The sequence below is a fragment of the Sus scrofa genome, chromosome 13 (assembly GCF_000003025.6).
Source record: "Sus scrofa isolate TJ Tabasco breed Duroc chromosome 13, Sscrofa11.1, whole genome shotgun sequence".
NCBI classification, from domain to species: domain Eukaryota; kingdom Metazoa; phylum Chordata; class Mammalia; order Artiodactyla; family Suidae; genus Sus; species Sus scrofa.
Genome location: NC_010455.5, coordinates 16,537,531 through 16,561,677, shown reverse-complemented (window position 1 = coordinate 16,561,677; position 24,147 = coordinate 16,537,531). Strand labels below are relative to the sequence as shown.

At 37.6% G+C, this 24,147-nt stretch overlaps 1 long non-coding RNA gene across 1 annotated transcript in view; it reads left to right on the top strand.

The window, feature by feature from the left end:
• The window catches only part of LOC110256378, a 34,476-nt gene continuing 23,057 nt past the window's right edge, over positions 12,729–24,147 (top strand). Inside the window, exon 1 of the long non-coding RNA XR_002337779.1 lies at positions 12,729–13,703. This is a non-coding gene — a long non-coding RNA (uncharacterized LOC110256378). The remainder of the gene's footprint in view (positions 13,704–24,147) is intronic.

Here is a 24,147-nt window from a genome sequence, read left to right as displayed (position 1 = left end):
GATCAGCTCTGGGAACAGGGAGGCTTCCTAGGTCTGCTCTTGATCTGTGCTGTATCGTAGAAATTCCTCGAAGTTTCTATTCTATAGCTGGGGTCATTTTTCTAGATCCCAGGGCTGATAAAATACTTCTTCTTTCTATTTTTATATTCACTTGGACTTTGTAGTGGATCTCTAATGATTTAATCATATGATTTTTTTCAAGTTGCCACACTATTTGGATCTATCTATTCACAGACTTGAAAAATCTTGGCTTTCTTAAAAAAAAAATCCTGATTTTCATGTATAAACATCGACACACATTTCAGACTCCAAGATGAATTTGTTTCCAGAGTTGATTAAGCTGTACTGTTAAGGGCATGATGATATATTGGAAAAGTTTTAGGCAGTAAGTATATCAGCATACCAGGAAGAAGTTCTAAGCATGGCTTGACTTTGATGTTCCCAGGTTTTTTGTTTTTGTTTTTTCTTCTCATGGCCACAAGCACAGCATATGGAAGCTCCCATGCTAGGGGTCGCATCTGAGCTACAGCTGCCTGTCTACGCCACAGTCAAGCAATGCTGGATCTGAGCTGCATCTGAGAGCTATGCTGCAACTTGCAGCAACACCAGATTCTTAAACCACTGAGCAAGGCCAGAGATTGAACCCACATCCTCAGGGATACTATGTTGGGTTCTTAACCTGCTGAGCCACAACAGGAATTCCCAATGTTCCCAGGTTTTTTATGCTTCCCACAAAAGATATAAAATCACCCAAGCTTGTTCTTTAGAAATGTAAGAAGTGGGAAAACAAATAAAAAAAATTGATACAACACTGTAAATCAACTATACTATTATAAAAATAAAATAAAATAAAAGAATAATTGTAGCTGGATATTAGGCCTCAGCACCAGTATTTTTTGTAAATTTGTGAAAGAACACATGGACAATTCCCTCATCCTCTTGTAGCTCAATTTCCCTTCTTTTTTTTGATCAGTGTTCCACTTTATTTATTTGTCATTTGGTGGTATTTGTTGTTTTTGTTTTTATTTTATTTTTTATTAAAGTATAGTTGATTTACATAGTTTCAGGTATACAACATAGCAATTCAATATTTTTAATAGATTATACTTCATTTATTTATTTTTAAAATTTTATGGGAGTATAGTTGACTTACAACTTCGTGTTAATTTCAAGGGTTCAGCAAAGTGACTCGGTTATACACTTACACACATCCATTATTTTTCAGATTCTTTTCCCATCGAGGTTATCATAGAATATTTAGGAGAGTTCCCTGTGCTATACAGCAGGTCCGTGTTACTCATCTAGTCCATGTCTAGTAGTGTGTATATGTTAATCCCAGACTCCTGATTCATTTTTCTAATTTTTCAAAATTGGTGTGACCATACCTAACTTAGGGTATTCTCATGAGGACAAATCATTACCTGATGCATAGTAACTCCCTGTTAAGTGGAAACAGTTATTCTCATTAGAACTTTCATGTAGTAGTAGATTTTTGAGTTGGTTTTTAGAACACCAAATGTGCTCAAATTTACCCAGAAGGAATAAATACTATAAATAGCAGCAGCAACACAAAACTCCACTGGAATGGATCTGTGACAATTACATGATTAATACAAATGCTGGAGGTTTTCCCATCAGGAAACCGTTTATAGCATTGAGGCAATTTTCAAATCAAACCAATCGTGTTCAGATTTTCCCAGATATTACAGATATCAAAGAGCTGTGCTGCTTGAATTTTTGTCAGAGCTATTAGTTCTCAGGACTGCATTCAAGAATAGCTTCCTCTGTGGTTCCTTCCCATCACACCCTCTTGAAATCGCTGTTACTCTTGTGTCATGTTGACCCTGTCCCCTTGTTCCCTGGAATCTTCCCTTCCTCTGGGGAGTGTTGTTCTGCCTTGGGTACCAGGGGCCCAGCAGGCTCAGCCTCACCACTGCTTCCCAGGTAGGCTGCTCCCTCCCCTGCAGTTAGATGGAGGTTTCACCCCATCTGCTCACCTAATGAAAAAGGTTGCTGCCTCTTTCACATCTGAGAGCTCATGCCCATAACAGGAGGCATGGATTCAACCCGGTGGGAAGACTCTGGGAGAACAGTCTAGCAGGGGAGATCAATAAGATAGAACACAGGAGCCTTCTGGCTTCATTTAACCTTATCTCAAAAACCAAGGCAGGTATCTTCCTACTAGAAGCTAAGCGATTGAGGTGATGCTTTTAGATATGAAGTTTGTCTTTTGAAGGATAACATATCAAGGATGCGTTTTGAAGGATAACACGTCATTTTTGAAGGCTTCCTGAAACAGGGAGGTGTGGGTTTGTGTATGAGAAGGGATAATGGAAAAAACTCATATTATAGTCAAAGTAGAAAACAAATATGACTAATAGAGTCTTTAAGAAGTTATTTAACTGTTCTTACCAATATTTCTAGCATTAAAGACCTGAAATTATCAGATTATTAGCCCCTCATGGGAATGAGGGATGCCTCAGGAAATTCAAATGATAAGCAAACCCTCTGGGTGTATTTAGAATTTGATTAAAATACACTTACATATATTAGGTGTAGAGGGCAAAATAAAACAGGCTCTCAGATCTAATATATTAGGGAAATGTACACTGCTTTTGGAGAAAAGAAATTAAAACACATGTGCACACACACACACAGCTGAAACTCATTTGGGAGCTTCTGTTTGACATTAAATCCTAGATGGATATGCTTATTTCTTTCATCATCTCCCCTAACCTGTTCCTTTTCTGGCATTTCTTATCTGGAATGCAACCATCTTTTCCCCCAGTTATAAGACCCAGGAGTGTAGGAATCATTCTAGATTTCAAGCTCTGACTTCCTTCTCTATCCAGTCCGTCACCAATGCTGTCTCCTTTTAGCCCCTGAACTGCTCGCCAGCCATCTCACCCTGCCCTCCCCCTCCTTCTGACTTTGGTTCCGTTCCAGCCTTTGCCTGGATGATCAACAGGACTCTACCTGATCACCTGGCTTTCAGTTTTGTTTCATCCAAGCACATCATCATTTACATACAACATCTAGTCACTCCTAAGACAGAACATGGTCAAGTCTTTCCTCAGCTTTAAGCCCTTAAATAGTATCTTAGTGGTAATTAGAGACAACGGACTGCCTAGGATGGCACCATAAGATTTGCACATAAGGGAGTATGTATATAGATTTTCTTTTTTAGGGATATTGGTAGTCATGGAGAACTGGGAGCAATTTGAGCTTCCACCCTTGAGTGGATGGGAAAAAACCCAGTAGTGGGTATAAACCCCAAGTACTAGATAGCAATGGGAAGCAATGGATAATAGATATATGTGAGAACATGAATGGATGATGTAATTAGAGAAGTGCTGAGTGCAAAAATAAGAAATAAATGAGATATAACAACACTATTTATATAATTTAAAAATACAACACAAAACTATCAGTATATACCTTGAAAGAACACATACAAACAGAAAGATACATAGCTGACCCTCTGTATCCAAGGGTTCCACAGCAATAGATTGGACCAACCAAGGATCCGAAGTATTCAGAAAAAAATTCCAGAAAATTCCAAAATGCAAAACTTGACATGCCATTCATTAGCAACTATTTACATAACACTTACATTGTATTAAATGTGATAGGAAATCTAAAGATGATTTAAAATATGCAAGAGGATGTACTCAGGTTCTACGCAAATACTTCATTTTATGTAAGGGATTTGAGGATCTTTGGAATTTGGTATCCAAAGGCTCCTGGAATCCATCCCCCACAGCTACTGAGGGACAGCTACACATGTGAAGATTCAGAATCATTGCCAAAGGTAGGGAAGGGGAATAGAATGAGACTGGGAAATGAGGATTAAAGCGAAAAAACTTAAAATTATGAAACAAGGTAATATACGTGAACTAATGATAAAAATGTGGCCCACATTGAAGATAATCACTAACTTCACTTTGAACCCAAGATTTGAAAAAGAGAAAAAACGGGCCAAGTCGCATTCCAACTGTCTTAACCACTGCCCCCCTCACTCCCCCCTCCAACACACTAATACAGTGAGAAGGGCAGGGTGCTGGGTGATGGAGGGCTCCGTATCTTTATTCAGAAACCATTTTATTTGCTATTTTTATTGATCAGAGATATTTAATTGCCAAATAGGCTCTGATAAATGCAACCATACCAGGTTGGGATAATTCCAATGCAAAAGAATATTCTGCTTTACTCAGACTGAATGTCCCTAGCAAGAGTTTTCAATTATTGATTACAATTTGTCCATCCTCCTTACTATTTATGTTAAACTGAGGCTCCCAGTTTGAAAGCTCATGTTTTTCAGTAAATTGCTCAAACCTGTGGCAGTCATGAATTCTCCTAATTACATTCTGGGGGTGGGGGGAGTTTTAGGCTTTGTAGGGGCCATAAAGTAGTCTAGAATGAGGCAGGATTGGAAAAAGGTAAACATGGCTGTGTGGGAGAGGAGAAGGTAGCCATGAGAAAAGTTATGTTTGCTAACAAAATAATTCATGCTACATGGAATGTCTATTTCATTATTTTTTGTATCTTTTTCTACATTTCATATGCATTTTTAAAAATTATAGTTAATTTATGATGCTGTGTTAGCTTCTAGTGTACAGCAAAGTGATTATGTTATACATACATACACATATATATATGCATTGTTTTAAAGTTCTTTTCTATTATAGGTTATTATAAGATAGTGAATATAGTCTCCTGTGCTACACAGTAGGTCCTTTTCAGTTGTATATTTTTATATATAATAATGTGTATCTGTTGATTCAAAATTTCTAATTTATCCCTCTCCCCCTTTCCCATTTGGTAACCATAAATTTGGTTTCTATGTCTGTGGGTCTGTTTCTGTTTTGTAACTAAGTTCATTTGTATCATTTTAAAAAATCAGAAATTCCACATAAAAGTGATATCATATATTTGTCTTTGTCTTACTTCACCACTTAGTGTGATAAGCTCTAGTCCATCCTTGTTGCTACAAATAGCATTATTTCATTCTTTTTTTATGGCTGAGCAATTTTCCATTGTGTGTGTGTGTACCACATTTTCATGTATATATGGCTAAATAGTATTCCATTGTGTATATATATTACATCTTCTTAACCCAATTATCTGTTGATGGGCACTTGAGTTGTTTCCATGTCTTGGCTATTGTAAATCATGCCGCCATGAACATTGGGGTGCATGTATCTTTTTGGTAGTTCATTATCTTTTAAATGCTTTAGTAATTCCTTAATTGCTCTATGAAAATAGGAACAATTGCAACCACTCTCCAGAGTCCCAGGGACCTGGAGAGTTATACATTTCTCAGACACAGAGTGATTGTGGGAACTATATTAAAATCAGGGAGTACCTTAAACTGTTCAGAAGTTTCTGCTTTCCCCTCATTTAGGAGTCATCACTCCCTAAGCCAGAAAGCCATACCTCAGTCAAAGAAGTCAGATTTGGGAAACCTGGTGCCTTTGTTACTCTTAATTGTGTTCCCTCCAGCAGCGCCCTTGCAGAAGCCACTTTTCACAGGCTGGGAAACTCATGCAAGAGTAACCAGAGGAAACAAGGGAAGGGAAATCATATTTTCAGATGAGAAATTGCGATCTGCTGTGATCTCGGCCGGCCCATGAATTTCACATGGTGCTCCATTTCCAAATGCACTATTTCAGCCTTAATCAGCCAGTAGAAGGCAACCATGGGGGTTATACTTCACAAGCACTTTGGCTTATTGAACACCCACAGGAGACTGCCAGCAAGCTTTCCACTCACAAAATTTGCCCCTAGGAGTACAAAAGAGGTAAAAGTAAATCTGTCTTTACAGGTCCAGCATTGGAAGCAAACTAAAGGGCAGCTTGCAAGCATTAGAGCATCAGAGACTCAGGGCAAAGCCTGGGTTTTCAGTAGGTGGTTAAGTGGGAGCTGGGGCATGTCTGTGCAGAGCAGGATGGGATTTCTCAGTGCGCTGCTGGGTTGGAAGTGAATGGACACACACAACTGCCAGAACTAGAGAAACACCTGGAGGGTAGGGCCTTGTTCCCTTGTAGCTTTCTTGAAACTCAGAATCTAGTCCAATTCCATAGACCTACAAATTCCAAATAATTGTCCCAGATGACTTCCAACAGGCAAAATATAGGTTGACTCTCATGAGGTTCCTGGAAAGTTTTCCATCAGCCCATTTCTAAGTAAATAACCCTGCGGACGTACCTATACAAATACAAGTTGAAGCCTCTGCTTTCATTCTTTGCTTTTGTTTTTTTCCATCTGGAGAGTGAAAATGTCAGAATGGTAGAGTCTTTACCATAAACCACACCTTAACTAAAAATTAATAGTGCTTATTTGATCTTAAAAACCTACACTTATAAAAATATAAAACCTAAAAGGAGCTGCTTTAGATTATTTTGTCTAGGGACCCAAAACCACAGGCATGGTTGCTGGATCATAGTCTATGGCGACCTCTGGTGGAAAGAAAGCAATCTCATGGCCCTTAATTCTTAAAATCAAGTGTGTTTTCAAAAAAGTTGAAATTCAGTTCATGCAGCTGGCCTAGGATATGAAAGTCAGGAGGTAGAGAGCAAGCAGTTTTTTGATTCTTTTTTGTTTTTCTCTGTAATGGCCAGAAAGTCCATTACTTTTGAATACTCTTTTCTTTTTCTATGTTGATTTACCTAGAATTTGAAACTTTATAGATTTTTTGAGGCACCCCTCCCTTTTTTTATTCCATTAAAAAAGACTTCTCATAGTCTCAAATATCATAGTCCAAAAATTATTTTTTTCATGATTTGTGTTGGTACACTAATCAAATATCTAAAATAACCATCAATAAAAGACATTTCTAATTAACTGGGACCATAGGAAATGAGGAGTACAAGCAAGCAAATAGAACAAGAGAGAACAAGCATGACCGTGAATGTTTGTAGCCTTGGTTTGCAACATGTTTCCCCATTTTCACGATAATCATAGGTTTGAATCTATCAGTAAATGATATGGCTTTCTTTCTTTCTTTCTTTTTAAGGAGCAAATAGATGCTTTAGAAAAATAGAAAATTCATTTATTCTCCCCAAACCAGCTATTTTTCTTTATAGAAGGACACTTCTGAAACATAGTTTAAAAAAATATTCCTTTATGCTGCCTAGCTTAAGAGAAAATCATCTACTTTCTAAAATCTCTGAACCTGATCAGAAGAGACTCAATAGGATAAGACATCCTGAATTATTTCAGAAATACAAAGTTATGTCTTTGAGAATTAATGGTAATTAGGAAGTTTGGCTAAACACACTTGGAAATATTTGAAGTCAATAATACAAAAAAAAAGATTGCTTCTAAAAGAAGTGTTAATAAGAAATGTTGAGAGAAAAACTCAAAGTTGTCTTAAGGGTCTAAACCCCTAACCCACCCTCTCCCAGTCCCTAGAAACCACCATTCCATGTTCAGTCTCTATGATTTTGGCTATTCTAAGTGCCTCATACAAGTCGAGTCATACAGTCATACAGTATTTATCTTTGTGTCTGGCTTATTTCAATTAGCATGAGGTTTGTTCATATCACGGTGGAATTTCCTTCCTTTTAAAGATTAAATAACATTCCATTGTTTTTCAGTTCTCCATTTCTCCATTCTGTGGGTTGCCATTTTATTCTTTTTTTTCTTTTTCTAGCGTCATTCGATGCACAGAATTTTAATTTTTTCATGAAATCCCATTTGTCTATTTTTGTTGTGGTTGCTTTGTGATGGCAAAGGGAGTAACAAACTCTTGACAAATCATTTTTTAAGCAATCAGCTGGGATCTACCAGCTATGTAAAGAAGGAAATCATGCTAAAGTCTACATACTTAAAGAAAACGCATCAGCAATTGCATCCGACCCTAAAACAGTAAGTTAAATGGAACATACACCAACCAGTCAAAGTGGTATGCTTTGAGAGGAGGGTAACCATTCTTAATGTGTGCTGCAAATAAGTAGAATATATTTAATTCTGCTTATTTAGATATATTTAAATAGGTCACCATACTAAGTGAAGTAGGCCAGATAGAGAAAGACAAATATGTATCACTGATGTGTGGAATCTAAAATATGACACCCATGAATTTATCTACAAAACAGAAACAGACTCACAGACTTTGAAAATAGGAGTTCTTGTTGTGGCTTAGCAGGTTAATGTCTGTGAGGCTGTGGGTTCGATTCCTGGCCTTGCTCAGTGAGTTAATGATCCAGCATTGATGAAAGCTGTGGCATAGGATAGACATGGCTCAGATCCAGTGTTGCTGTGGCCTAGGCCTAGCCTGACAGCTGCAGCTCAGATTTGATCCTTAGCCCAGTAACTTCCATATACCACAGGTGATGCCATAAAATAAAATAAATAAACAAACACTTATGGTAAACAAAGGGGAAAGTTAGGGGGAAGATGGACTAGGAGTTTAGGATTGGCATATCCACACTATTGTATATGAAATGGATGGTCAATGGGGACCTGCTATGTAGCACAAAGGACTATATTCAATATCTTATAATAACCTATAAGGGAAAAGAATTTGAAAAAGAATATATGTATGTATAAATATATGTGAGTGTGTATACATACATATGTGTGTATACACATACATATATATATAACTGAATCACTTTGCTATACATCTGAAACTGACACATTAAAAATCAACTATACTTAATAAAAAATAAAAATAACTAAAATAAAAAGGAATCTTATGGTTCAATGTATCGGCTTCCTCTTGCATCCCAGTCACCCTCATTCTCTGCCTCTTCCTGATTCTGCTGTAGCCTTCAGTACCATCCCATCTGAAGTTCAGCTAAGCTAGTTCTGCTGGCTCATCCCAAGTATGGTAGTAGGCATTTCCTTTCTGTTCCAGGATTTCTCTGCTGGTGTGTCTGAAAGGAGTTACCCTGCCCTAGGGCTGTCTTCAAGCCTTGACACACGGGAGCTGAGAGATGCTTCTTCTTGGAAGTCCTCTGTGGGCATTTGTGAGAGTTGTTTTAGGGGCTCCACAGATTATCTAGTTGGATGGAGTTGCCTGTGATGGTTATCAACTTTTTCTTACTTTTGTACTTTTCCTGGTACCTAGCTGCTGCTTCCTAGAATCAACTCCGAATAAACTATCTGCACACAAATTTAACATTATAGGTTCAATGACTTTAAAAGTGTATCTTATTTAGTTGGTATCAGAGAAATGATTATGGTAACCACAATAAGAGCTACATTTATGAGTTCCCTGGTGGCTCATCAGGTTAAGGATCAGTTTGTCACTGCTGTGGCTTTGGTCACTACCATGGTGCAAGTTCAATCCCTGGCCTGGGAACTTATGCATGCCATGAGAATGGTCAAAAAAAAAAAAAAAAGCTAAATTTAATTTGTACTTCAAATCTATGGTGTTACACAGCTTAGAGCATACAATATGCATGTGTCCTAATTAGATTCAGTGAATACTTGAGATTTCCTGGTAAAACTTTTGTACCCTAATTAAGAATAAATATTTGGAGGGTAATGATAGGATTTAGGGATCTTTTATCAAAAGACTGCACCCCTAGGCAGCTCCTACCATTACTAAAAGCATCTTTATCTTTGATCAACTCCAGAGGGTTTGTCAGTTGACAAAAGGGAGACCAGAAATGAATTTTCATTGGTGAAATAATTAGTACTCAGGACATTATATTAAAGGAGGGGAGCCCTAGGCCTAAGAATCAGTGAGTTAGAAAATAGTACAAGTAGAAATTACTTTCCCTGTTTCCAGATGAGACGATTGTCTACATAGAAAATCCCAGCAAATGTACAAAGAGTCTCCTAGAAATAATAATGTCCATATTACCCAAGTAATCTATAGAGTTAACTCAATCCCTGTGAAAATACCCATGACATTTTTCACAGAACTAGATCAACTATTCTGAAAATTTATATGGAACCATAAAAGTCAAAACAATCTTGAGAAAGAAGAACAAAGCTAGAGGCTTCATGGTTCCTGATTTCAGACTATAGTACAAAGCTATAGTGATTAAAACACTATGGTACAAGCACAAAAATAAACACATATAAATGGGACAGAATCAACCCACGTGTTTATGGTCAACTAATTTATGACAAGGTAGGCAGTAATATAAAGTAGGGAAAAGATAGTCTCTTCAATAAGTGGTGAAGGGAAAACTGAAGAGCTATGTAAATTGTGTAATGTAATTGTGTAAAAGAACAGAAATAGAACATTCTTTAATATCATGTATATATAAAAAAACCCTGAAATTGTTGAGTGACCTGCATTTGTTAAGTCCTGAAACCATGAAATTCCTAGAAGAAAAAATAGGTAGAACACTCTGACATAAATCATAGCAATTTTTTTTTTTGATCTGTCTCCTAAGGGAAAATGAACAAAGGCAAATATAAACAAATGGGACCTAATTAAACTTAAAAGCTTTTGCACAGCAAAGAAAAGCACTGACAAAATGAAAACACAACTTACTGAAATGGAGAACATTTTTTTTCTTTTTGTGGCTGCACCCATGTCATATGGAAGTTCCCAGGCCAGATGATGAATCCAAGCTGCAGCTGCAACTCAAGATATTGCTGCCTCAATACCAGATCCTTTAACTCAGTGTACCAGACATGAGTTGTAGCTGTACCTCCTCAGTGACCTGAGCCACTGCAGCCGGATTCCTAACTCATTGCACCATGGCAGGAACTTCTGAAATAGAGAAAATATTTGCAAATGATATGTCCAATAAGGAGTTAATATAAAAATATATATACAGCTAATACAACTCAATGTCAAAAAAAAAATGAACAGCACAATTTTAAAAAGTGGGCAGAAGAACTGAATAGACATTTTCCTAAAGAAGACTTACATATGGCTAACAGCCACATAAAAAGATGCTTGACATTGCTAAACACTAGAGAAATGAAAATTAAAACCGTAAGAAATATCACCTTCTACCTGTCAGAATGACTATCATCAAAAAAGGCCACAAATAACATATATTGGCAAGGATGTAGAGAAAAGGGGACCCTAGCACACTGTTGGTGAGAAGGTAACTTGGTCCAGCCACTGTGGAAAACAGTATGGAGGTTTCTCAAAAAACTAAAAATAGAGTTGCCATATGATCCAGCCAATCCCACTCCTGGGCATATATCTGAAGTATCTGAAGAAAACAAAAACACTATTTTGCAAAGACTATGTACCACAGTGTTCATAGGAGCACTATTTACCATAGCTAGGATGTGGAAGCAACCTTTAGGGTACATCAGTAGATGAGTGATAAAGAAAATGTGGTGTATATATACACAATGGAATATTAGCCATGAAAAGAATGATGTTTTGCCATTTGCAACAATGTGCATGGACCTGGAGGGTATGATACTAAGTGAAATAGCTTAGAGAAAGACAAATACTATATAATAGCACTTCTGTGTGGAATCTAAAAAAAATAAAATGAACAAAAGAATAAAACAAAATGGAAACAGACTTACAGACATAGATCACAAATTAGTGGTTACCACTGAGGAGAGGGAAGGCGGGGAGGTGCAAGGTGATCTAAATTCTCATTAGCTCTGCAAGAAAGGTTTAGTCCTTGCTCAAGATAGGGTTCAGCTGGGGATTGCCTGCCGCCAGGCTAGAGGTCTGCTCCCTGTGTTTTCCTAGCCAGCATCCAAAGGGGAAGAGGCATAGTGTGTGCCTGGCCCATGCTATTCACAGCCCGTGAGAGGGAGATGAGCCTCTGAAAGTTTCTGTGAGAACATGGGATGCATCACATCTGCTCACATTCCACTGGCTAAAGCATGTGGGAAGGCCAAGCCCAGAGTCAGGAACACAAGATGTTTATTCTTCCCCCAGAACATGCAGAGAAAAGGGGAGTAAATAATTGTAGAAAGTGGTTTTATCTGCCTCTTTCCTCTCAATGGCACTTATTTCCCACCTTATTTGCTCCACCAATACACTTGAGCATTAGGGAAGGATTTAATATGGTGCTAGATTCTGTCATTATACACTCTCAGCCTCAAAGACTTGATATCATCATACAAACAAGAGCCTTCAGTGTTCTTCAGCCCAACTCTCTCATCTTAGAGAAAATGGAACATCTTGTCCAAAGATACAACAATAGCTCATGGATAAATTTTTAGAACATGGGACTCCTAAAATAGCACCCAGGGCACTGTCCATTGTTCTACTCAGGGTGATAAAGAAAAGCCCAGTGGCACACAGGCCCTCGGTGACTAAGGTTACATTTGGAACAAAGAAGACGATACCTAGGATTATGTATCTATTATCTATCTGTCTGTCTGTCTATGATCCATTATCTATCAGTCTGTCTTTATTATCTGTCTATTATGTGACTATTATCTATTGCATGCAACATTAAAGAACATAAATCCTACTACAGTTTTAAACATCAAAGGAGTTTATTTTTCTCACATGATACAAAACCCCAAAGTAGACTGACCTGGGCTAGTAGAGTCAAGGTCCCAAGTTCTTTCTAATTTTCTGCTTCACCTGCTTAGGCAATTTTCTACTCTCTACTTGTAGGAAACAGCTGCATATCTGCCCCCCTGTCTGTGTTCCATACAGGAAAAAGGGTAAAAGAACAAAAGGTAAAAATACATGCAGTGTTCTACCCTCTTTAGGTATGATAAAATGTCCTATCCAAGACCAGCACCTGTGCAATTCTGCTCATATCTCATTGGTTGAAAGTTGGTCACAGAGTTATTCATATTTGCAAGGAAATTGGGGTCAGTAACTTTACTTTTTAAAATTTTTATCTGGAAATAATTATAGTCACAAGAAGTTGCAAAAATCATACAAAGAGGTCCCATGTAATCATCACACTGCTTTCCCCAATGGTAACAACTTCCAAAACTACAGTATGATACCAAATTAAGAAACTTACATAGACAGATTGCAATTAATTAGACTAGACTTCCCACCCCATTAAGGTTTCACCAGTTTTTTTTTTCACAAGAAAGTTTTTCATATGTATGTGTATATAGTTCTGTAACATCTCCTCACCTGCATAGACTCATATATATGATCACAACCATGATATGGAACAGTTTCATAGCTATTTGGTTTTCCCTGAACCATTTATTGGAGAGATTGTCTTTTCTTCACTGTATACTATTTCCTAACTTGTCATAAATTAATTGACCATAAGTGTGTGGATTTATTTCTGGCCTCTTCATTGTCCCATTGATCTATGTGCTGTTTCTGCTATATCCCCTCCCTCTGCCTATACATCCGTTAAACTCCCCTTTAAAAGCTCTTGCCCACTGGTTATCAGTGGAGGGAGTGGGCCTTTAGACATGAGCCCCACCCCCCCACACACCTGTTTCTGGCTTCAGAAATAAAGCAAACTTTCCTTTCCACCAACTTTGCCTCTTTAATGGCCTCTGAGCCTGGAGCAGCTGGAACCACTTTTTGGAAGTATTTGGCTCCCACATGAAGCTGTGCTCTCACGAGATCTGGCTCCTGGGGCTTGCCCCACCATGACACCACCAGGCTAGCCTTGATGAGCCTGCTGCTCATGGCTACTGGCCCCAGAGGGGTTTTGGGGGTCCTTCCTGGCTGCTGCTGAAACCATTTGTTTGGGGATCTTCCTTGTCTCTCCCCTGATCGGCCCTGACTGCCAACTTCAGCTTTCCATCGGCGGAACGGAAAAATGCATCTGGATGAGTGATGTGCCCCAGCACCAAGTCCCATTGATCTGTGTCCACTGGTGCGTACCTGCAAACTTTTCTTTTGAACATGCAGTGTTATTTGGGCATTTTCCTATTGGTTCTGACCTGTGTCTGCTGTTAGGGATCACTTATGAGCATTGAGTGTCATTTGGTCATATTGCCAATTGGTTCTCACATGTGTCTCATCAAGGACTGTGTGTGAGGAGGAGTGTTTGTTTGGGACTCGGTATAGGTCATCCTCTCGGAGGACTTATCACACTTCTGTCTTCTGGTGTGTGAGTGTGTATTCCATTTATGTGATTGGTATTCTCGTTGCCTTTTGTAAAATGAGGAATTTGAGTTCAATTCATTAGAAATATTTTAGCAATAAAACTTTGAGTAAAGAAAAAGAAAGATGATTTAAAAAAAAAAAAAAACCCAAAAACAGTGTTTGGCAACTCTATTCTTTAGACTCTGGAGAAAATTGATTAAGACGAAACTCTTGAAGTTCCAAAACTGGTTAATTTTTTAAAATTAATTAATTAATTAATTAATTTTTATTTTTTTTCCACTGTACAGCAGGGGGACCAAGTTACACTTACATGTATACATTTTTTTTTTTTACCACCCTTTGTTCTGTTGCGATATAAGTATCTAGGCAAAGTTCTCAACGCTACTCAGCAGGATCTCATTGTAAATCCATTCCAAGTTGCATCCAATAACCCCAAGCTCCCAATTGCTCTCTCTCCCTCCCTCTCCCCCAAGTCTATTCTCCAAGTCCATGATTTCCTTTTCTGTGGAAATGTTCATTTGTGCTGTATATTAGATTCCAGCTATAAGTGATATCATATGGTATTTATATTTGTCTTTCTGACTTATTTCATCAATATGAGAGTCTCTAGTTCCATCCATGTTGCTGCAAATGGCATTATTTTGTTCTTTTTTATGGCTGAGTAGTATTCCTATGTGTATATATACCACACCTTCCTAATCCAATTATCTGTTGATGGACATTTGGGTTGTTTCCATGTCTTGGCTATTGTGAATAGTGCTGCAATGAACATTTGGGTGCATGTGTTTTTTCAAGGAAACTTTTGTCCAGATATATGCCAAGAGTGGAATTACAGGGTCATATGGTAGTTCTATGTATGGATTTCTAAGTTATCTCCAAACTGATCTCTATAGTGGCTATACCAGCTTACATTCCCACCAGCAGTATAGGAGGGTTCCCTTTTCTCCACACCCCCTCCAGCACTTGTTATTTGTGGACTTATTAATGATGGACATTCTGACAGGCATGAGGTGGTATCTCATGATAGTTTTCTATTTTTTTTTTGTCTTTTTGCCACTTCTTGGGCTGCTCCTGTGGCATATGGAGGTTCCCAGGCTAGGGGTCCAATCAGAGCTATAGCCGCCAGCCTACGCCAGAGCCACAGCAACGTGGGATCCAAGCCACATCTGTGACCTACACCACAGCTCACGGCAACGCCGGATCCTTAACCCACTGAGCAAGGGCAGGGATCGAACCCACAACCTCATGGTTCCTAGTCAGATTCGTTAACCACTGTGCCACGACGGGAACCCCTCATGGTAGTTTTGATATGCATTTTCCTTATAATCAGAGATGTTGAGCATTTTTTCATGTGCTTGTTGGCCATCTGTATATCTTCCTTGGAGAACAGTCTATTCAGGTCTTTTGCCCATTTTTTCATTGATTGATTGGCTTTTTTGCTGTCAAGTTGTGTAAGTTGCTCATGTATTCTAGAGATGAAGCCCTTGTCAGTTGCATCATTTGAAACTATTTTCTCCCATTCTGTAAGTTGTCTTTTGGTTTGCTTTTTGGTTTCCTTTGCTGTGCAAAAAGATTTTCAGTTTGATTAGGTCCAATTGGTTTATTTTTTCTCTTATTTCTATTGCCTTGGGAGACTGAGCTGAGAGAATATTCATGATGTTGATGTCAGAGAGTGTTTTGCCTATGATCTCTTCTAGGAATTTGATGGTGTCCTGTATTATATTTTAAGTCTTTCAGCCATTTTGAGTTTATTTTTGTGTGTGGTGTGAGGGTGTGTTCTAGTTTCATTGCTTTGCATGCAGCTGTCCAGGTTTCCCGCAATGCTTACTGAATAGACTTTCTTTTTCCCATATTATGTTCTTGTCTCCTTTGTCAAAGATTAATTGACCATAGGTGTTAGGGTTTATTTCTGGGTTCTCTATTCTGTTCCATTGGTCTTTCTGTCTGTTTTGATACCAGTACCACACTGTTTTGATGACTGTGGCTTTGTAATATTGCTTGAAGTCTGAGAGAGTTATGCCTCCAGTTTGGTTTTTGTTTCTCAGGATTGCTTTGTCGATTCTGGGTCTTTTGTGGTTCCATATAAATGTTTGGATTGTTTGTTCTAGTTCTGTGAAAAATGTCATGGGTAGTTTGATGGGGATTGCATTGAATCCATAGATTGTTTTGGGTAGTATGACTATTTTTACAATATTGATTTTTCCAATCCATGAACATGGAATATCTTTCCATTTCTTTACATCTTCTTTGATTTCTTTGATTAAAGTTTTATAGTTCTCAGCATATAGGTCCTTTACCTCCTTGGTCAGGTGTATTCCGAGGGATTTGATTTTTTGAGGTGCAATTTTAAAAGGTATTGTATTTTTGTATTCCTTTTCTAATATTTCATTGCTGGTATACAGAAATGCAACTGATTTCTGAATGTTAATCTTATATCCTGTAACTTGGCTGAATTTATTAATCAGTTCAAGTAGTTTTTGTGTTGAGTCCTTCGGGTTTTCTAGGTATAGTATCATGTCATCTGCATACGGTGACAGTTTTATCTCTTCTCTTCGTATATGGATGCCTTTGATTTCTTTTGTTTGTCTAATTGCTGTGGCTAGGACTTCCAAAACTATGTTGAAGAGCAGTGGTGAGAGTGGGCATCCCTGTCTTGTTCCAGATTTGAGTGAGAAGGTTTTCAGTTTTTCCCCATTGAGGATTATATTTGCTGTGGGTTTATCATAAATGGCTTTGATTATGTTTAGTAATGTTCCCTCTATACCCACTTTGGCGAGAGTTTGTGAACCTGGGATGAACCCCACCTGGTCATGGTGTATGATTTTTTTGATATGTTGTTGGATTCGGTTGGCTAAAATTTTGTTGAGAATTTTTGTGTCTATACTCGTCAAAGATATTGGCTGATAGTTTTCTTTTTCGGTGGTATCTTTGTCTGGTTTTGGAGTTAGGGTGATGGTGCCATCAGAGAATGTCTTTGGGAGTGTTCCTTCTTCTTAAACCTTTTGGAAAAGTTTAAGAAGGATGGGCACCAGATCCTCTTTATGTGTTTGATAGAATTCACCTGTGAAGCCATCTGGTCCTGGACTTGTATTTATAGGGAGTGTTTTTATGACATCTTCAATTTCATTTCTAGTGATCAGTCTGTTCAGTTGGTCTGTTTCTTCTTGATTCAGTTTTGGTAGGCTGTAAGATTCTAGAAAATTGTCCATTTCTTCCACATTGTCAGACTTGTTGCCATATAGTTGTTCATAGTATTCTTTTATAGTTTTTTGTACTTCTGCAGTATCCGTTGTGATTTCTACTTTTCATTTCTAATTTTTTTAATTTGGATTCTTTCTCTCCTCTTAGTGAGTCTAGCCAGGGGTTTGTCAATTTTGTTTACCTTTTCAAAGAACCAGCTCTTAGTTTTATTAATTCAAAACTGGTTCTTTATGCATATGCATTTAGAGAAATCTGGCTTGATTGAATACTTTCTTCAGTATTTTGACCCTGAGAAAATAAAAGTATGCCTAGGCGAAAGCTTGAAGTTAATGCTTATTATGTCCTTAAAATAACAAACATAGCCCAGATTGCCTACAGTGAGTGTGCAAATTCTCTACATGTTTCTTCATATTCATTTCTCTTCATTGTTGGCACCTTGAGAACTTTCATGTTAGTGAAAAAAAAAAAAAAAAGAAGTGTTCATCAGGTCCCTGGTAATCAAATTACTGAATTTCATTCAGGAAACTCTGGAATTAAACTGAAAATAATGGTTGGTCCTTTAGTTAAGAGGTCACCCTTACTCCAGCTCCCTGTTCAAACATGATGCAATTTGAGACCCTCTGAGTCTTTCATTCCCTGTTGCCTTTTGGTCTTGAATCAAGGAATTATTCTCATTAGAACAATAACAACAAAAACCTTCCGTTCTTTCATTGGTCTCTTGGGTGGTTTTAGTGGTATTGAACTCAGATATGTATTTGCTATTTTTTAAAACCATATATTGCACATTTCAATGGGGTTATTACAGCCCTACACCATGAGATAAATCAAATTGTATGGCATCTGTTTGAGAGGTTTCTAAAGAACAAAGGGTGTGCATGTGTCAGGAGGAAGAATGGGGGTGGATGTACTCTATTCATACCTCCAAGATCATGGAAAACTCCATCTGCTTAAAATAGCTGTGCTCTGTGGCAGGTACTGCTTGTTGCACATCCCAAATCTATTTCCCTTCTTCCTTCCTAGCAGGATCCCTGATTTTGTTCAGGGCTGCTATATATGTAGTTAAAAAGACTCATCTCCTGGGGTTCCTTTGTGTAATGGAACTATTCCATATATTGATTGTGACCATAGTTATATGAGTCTACACAGGTGATAAAAAGTCACAGAACTAACTATATACAGAGACATATGAAAAATGAAAGTTGAGTTTGTGAAAAAAAAAAAAAAAACTAGTGACAACAGGGCTTGTAGTCTAGTCTGATTAATTACAATATGCCAGTGTAAATTTCTTAATTCTGATAATGTATGAAAGTTAGGGAAATTGTTACCATTGGGGAAAGCAGTGTGATGGGTACAAGGGACATCTTGGTATGATTTTTGCAATTTCTTGTGACTATAATTACTTCTCGATAAAAACTTAAAAACATAATGACACTGGGAGTTCCCTGGTGGCCTGGAGATTAAAGATTGGGCATTGTCTCAGCTGTGGCTTGGGCTACTGCTTTGTTGTGGGTTTGATCTCTTGTCCAGGAACCGCACAGGTAACCAAAAAAACAAAACGATATTGACCCAGATTTTTTTGTAAATATGAATACCTCTGTGACTCAATTTTGACCAATGAGATACAAGCAGAAATGCACAGGTGCTGGTCTTGGTTAGACCACTGCATTGTTTTCACCCTTTGTTCTTTTACCCTTCTTCCTGCATGGAACACAGGTAAGGGCCAGATTTGCAGATGTTTCCTACAAGTACAGAGTAGAAAATTGCCTAAGTAGATGAAGCAGAAATTTAGAAAGAACTTGGGACCTTGACTATACTAGCCCATGACAGCCTACTTTGGAGTTTTGTATCATGTCAGAAAAATAAACCCCTTTTATGTTTAAGACTGTGTAGTAGGGTTTATGTTCTTTGCTGTCCTATGTAATCCTAAGTACCTTCTTTGTTCCAGGTATAACACTGGTCACCAAGTAGTGCTGCAGTGAACACTGGGGTGCAAGTATCTTTTTGAATTACGGTTTTCTCCAGGTATATGCCCAGGGGTAGGATTGTAGGATTGTGTGGTAGTTCTATATTTAGTTTTTTTTTTTTTAAACTCTATAATGTTTTCCATAGTGGTTGTCCTAATTTACACTCCCACAAACAGTATGAGGGTTCCCTTTTGTTGACACCCTCTCCAGCATTTATTGTTTGTAGACTTTTTGATGATAGTCATTCTGACTGGTGTGAGGTGATACCTTTTTTAGCTTGATTTGCATTTCTGTAAGATTAATTAGTCATGTTTAGTATCCTTTCATGTGGTTTTTTGGCCATCTACCTGTCTTTGGAAAAAGTCCATTTTTTGCTCATTGTTTATTTTTATTTATTTATTTATTTATTTTTGGCCATGCCCACAGCATGTGGAAGTTCCCAGCCAGGGATCAAACTCAAGCACGGCAGCAACCTAAATGGCTGTTGTGCCACAAGAGAACTCCTTTTGTCCATTGTTTGATTGGGTTGGTTTGTTTTTGTTTTGCTTTTTTTTTTTTTTTTTTTTTTTAGAGAGAGCTATATGAAATGTTTATATATTATGGAGATTAATCCCTTCTTGGTCCCTTCATTTACAAAGAATTTATCCCACTCTGTGCTTTGTTTTTTTATTTGTTTATGGTTTCCTTTGCTGTGAAAAAGCTCTTAAGTTTCATCAGGTCCCATTTGTTTATTTTAAAAATTTTTCATTATTCTATAAGATGGATCCAAAATGATATTGCTGTGATTTATGTCAAAGAGTATTCTGCCTATGTTTTCCTCTAAGAGTTTTATAATATCCGAACTTATATTTAGGTCTTTAATCCATTTTGAGTTCATTTTTGTGTATGGTGTTAGAGAATGTTCTGATTTCATTTTTACATGAAGCTGTCCAGTTTTCTCAGCACCAATTATTGAAGAGACTGTTTTTATTTCATTGTATATTCTTGCCTCCTCTGTCATAGATTAGCTTACCATAGATAATGTGGGTTCATCTCTGGACTTTTTATCTTGTTCCATTTAGCTATATGTTTGTTTTTGTGCCAATACCACATTATTTTGATGACGGTAGCTTTGTAGTATAGTCTGAAGTCAGAGAGTCTGCTCCCTCCAGCTTTGTTGTTCTGTGACACCACCTGGTCCTGGATTTTTGTTTGTTGGAAGTTTTTAAGTCACAATTTCAATTTCAGTACTTGTGATTGGTCTGTTCATATTTTTTCTTTCTTCCTGGTTTAGTCTTGGAAGTTTATACCTTTCTAAGGATTTGACCATTTCTTCTAGGCTGTCCATTTTATTGGCATCATATAGTTGCTTGTAGTAATCTCTTATGATTCTTTGTATTTCCATGGTGTCAATTTTAACTTCCCCTTTTTCATTTCTATTTTTATTGATTTGAGCCTTCTCCCTTATTTTCTTGATGAGTTTGGCTAAAGGTTTTTCCATTTTATCTTTTCACAGAACTAGCTTTAATTTCATTGACCTTTTCTGCTGTTTTGTTTCTATTTCATTTATTTGTGCCCTGATCTTTAAGATTTCTTCCCATTTACTAACTGTGGGTTTTGTTTATTCTTTCTCTAGTTGCTTTGGGTGAAAGCTTAGATTGTTTATTTGAGATTTTTCTTGTCTCCTGAAAGATTGTATTGCTATAAACTTCTCTATTAGAACTTCTTTTGCTGTATTCCACAAATTTTGGACCATCATGTCTTTGTCTCTGGGTATTTTTTTATTTCTTCTTTGATTACGTCAGAGATTCATTGGTTGTTTAGTAACATATTGTTTAATCCATATGTTTGTATTTTTTTACAGTTTTTTCCCTCTTAATTGATTTCTAATATCATAGCATTATCGTTGGAAAAGATGTTTGATATGATTTCAGCTTTCTTAAATTTACTGTGGTTTAATTTGTGGGAGAAAGCAATTTTAAAATTTAACCTTTTTTGTGTGTTTTGTCTTTTTAGGGCCACACCCATGGCATATGAAATTTCCCAGGCTAGTGGTCAAATTGGACCTGCAGCTGCTGGCCTTCACCACAGCCACAGCAACACAGGATCCAAGCTGTGTCTTCAATCTATACCACAGCTTATGGCAACACCAGATCATTAACCCACTGAGCAAGACCAGGGATCGAACCAGCACCCTCATGGATACTAGTCAAGCCATGATGGGAACTCCTAAAATTTAGCTTTAAAAAAAATTAGTATTTTGACAAGTGAATTAAGTGGGTGAAGCTCCCCTTCTTTCCCCCCTCAAAAAAAAAGAAAGAAAAGAAAAATTTTAAAAGGTGTGAAAATATGCATGTCTTAATATACATTAATCACATTTTGGATCCCACTTCTGGAACTTTCTTTCCAGAATTATGTTAGTCCATTAAGTATTCTAGAAACTTGTTTTTTAATAGATGTCATTGGTTGACTTTTTCCGCATACCAATTAAATTCAATGGGCAAATCAAATGATTTCATATTTATATTCATTTAAAATATTCCCATAAAACTACAGTCAGCAAACAATAGCCCTCAGGCCAGATCTGGCCTACTGCCTGTTTTTCTTAATAAGTTTAATTGGAACCTAGCCACACCCATTCATGCAGCATTATCTATGGTGTTATGATGCTACAATGCAGAGTTGAGTAGTTGCAGGAGCCCATCTGTCCTGCAAACCATGACATATTAACTTGGAATCAGGACTAGGGTGAAGTGAGGAAGAAGCCTGGGTTACAAAATTTAAGTTGGCAGTCATTCCCACATGCACCTGCATGACCCTGAATAAGAAAACATTTTGAAATTTCTGTCTTAGATGCTTCGCTTGCTTTACCCTAGTCCTGGCTATATGTTTACTATCTGGTCTTCTGTAAAAGAGTTTTTCCAATCCTTGTTATAAAATAAAAGGGCTTGCAGCACATTATATTTCTAAATTATTTAGTAATTTTCCTTGCATGAAATGAAGTCTGTTTATTCTCCAGTGGACAAGAAGAGAGGGAAGTGATGCATTTCACATTTGTTAATTTATGGTAATATGTCACTGAAGGGAAGCAGAAATGGCATCCCAATATAAGCCACTTTGGCTTGAGGAGTATTTTGAACTTAAGGCAATTGAGAACCAGCAGATACAAGAAACCTCTTTACCTCCCACTAATTACCTAAAATGTCCCTTTTTATAAAAGGAAATTTCCATCTATAAAGATGTCTTTGTATTAGGAAGAAAGAGGACTCATCACCTGAAAGACTCTAATCCACATAACAGGAGGACAATTTTTTATCATATTGCTCTTAAGCACCCCCCACAGGGCCTTCCCAAAACTTGCCTTCTCTGTCCAGAAGTCCAAATCCCTTTTCCTTTGTTTAGCCTAAAGTGGGATCTAAACCTCAATCACCAGGCTGCCTGTCTCCTGAAGCCACATTTTTCTTTGTGAAGTCTAGTGTATACATATATAATTAATTTTATAACTTTATAATTAATTTCATAATTTTCTCTTCTTAATATTTCTTTTGCCAGTTTGATTTTCAGGCCCCAGCCATCAAACCTAGGAAGGTAGAGGGAAAAGGATTTTTTTTCCTCTTCATTCTTTTTTTTTTTTTTTTTGTCTTTTGTCCTTTTAGGGCCGCACCTGGAGTTTCCCAGGCTAGGGGTCTAATCAGAGATCGGAGCTACAGCCACCAGCCTACACCACAGCCACAGAAACATCAGATCTGAGCCACGTCTATGCCCTGAACCACAGCTCATGGCAACACTGGATCCTTAACCCACTGAGCGAGGCCAGGGATTGAGTCTTCAACCTCATGGTTCCTAGTCAGATTCATTTCCACTACACCACGATGGGAACTCCCTTCCTCTCCATTCTTGTATGGAAACTACTCCACCATTTCTACAAAGTTTTCTGGGATCAGGACTGTTGACTGGAGCATGAATGATTCAATCAAATAGGTTTCATTTGTTTTCTTGTTTATCTCATATGATATAATTTTCTTTTTCTGGCTATTTTCCCAAATTGTTTGCTTGCATTGTTATGAAGTTCAGATTATACAAGCAGATTACTTTGTACTTTATGTGTTTCGAATCAGTGTGAAACTGTACAATTCACATGGGACTTGAACACATGTGCTTATTCTAACCAGCTCTTATTCTAACCAGCCAAGACGCAGATGGGGACCCAAATCCACAGGCTGGGACTTGAACCTAGCCAAAATCCAGACTGGGACTTGAACCCACTGTCTTTTAATTAAAATAACAAACTTTGTCTCAGGACTTATTGAAGTTCAGGTTCTTTATGTCTTAAAACAGAAGGAGTTCAGCAAGAGGCAAAGTGATAGGTAAGAAGTAGATTTATTGAAAGAGAGAGTGTGGGCTGTCTCAGGAGGTGAAAGTTCCTGAAATATGGCATGGTCAGTGTTTATGGGCTGGGTAATTTCATTGGCTAATAAGTGGGAGGATTATTCCAACAATCTCAGGGAAAAGGCAGGAATTCCCAGGAATTGGGCCACCACCCAATTTTGGCCTTTTATGATTGGCCTGGGAACTGTGAGGACACTGACACTTAAATGCTAATGTATTACAATGAGCACATAAAGAGGCTCAAGGTCACCTGGAAGTCGAATATTCCACCATTTTGCACATAGTTGTTTGTAACCAGTTTTTGCTGTAACCTTAATGACTACATCATTCTTGAAGGTTGTACCCTTCCTCCTTCCCTCCTGCTTCAAGCACATGCACTGAGTTTAATAAAATGACTCTCCTAAAATGAAAATAATATCATTTTTTAAACAAATTTATAGAACTGAACAAAAGGAGAATAAGTGAAAGCTCACCTGGAAGCCTCTCTATCCTCTGCTGATATTTCACCTACCCCTGCAGGCTACTCTAAAGAACACTCTGTATATGGCCCAGTTCCCAGTGCTTCTAATGGAACATTTTCCCATATGAGTCCTATTTTGTCTTCAGTGAGGGCATTCCTTTCAGAGAAAATTGCTCTGGAATAATGTTTCATGTTAGTTTTTATCCATCTTCCTGTAG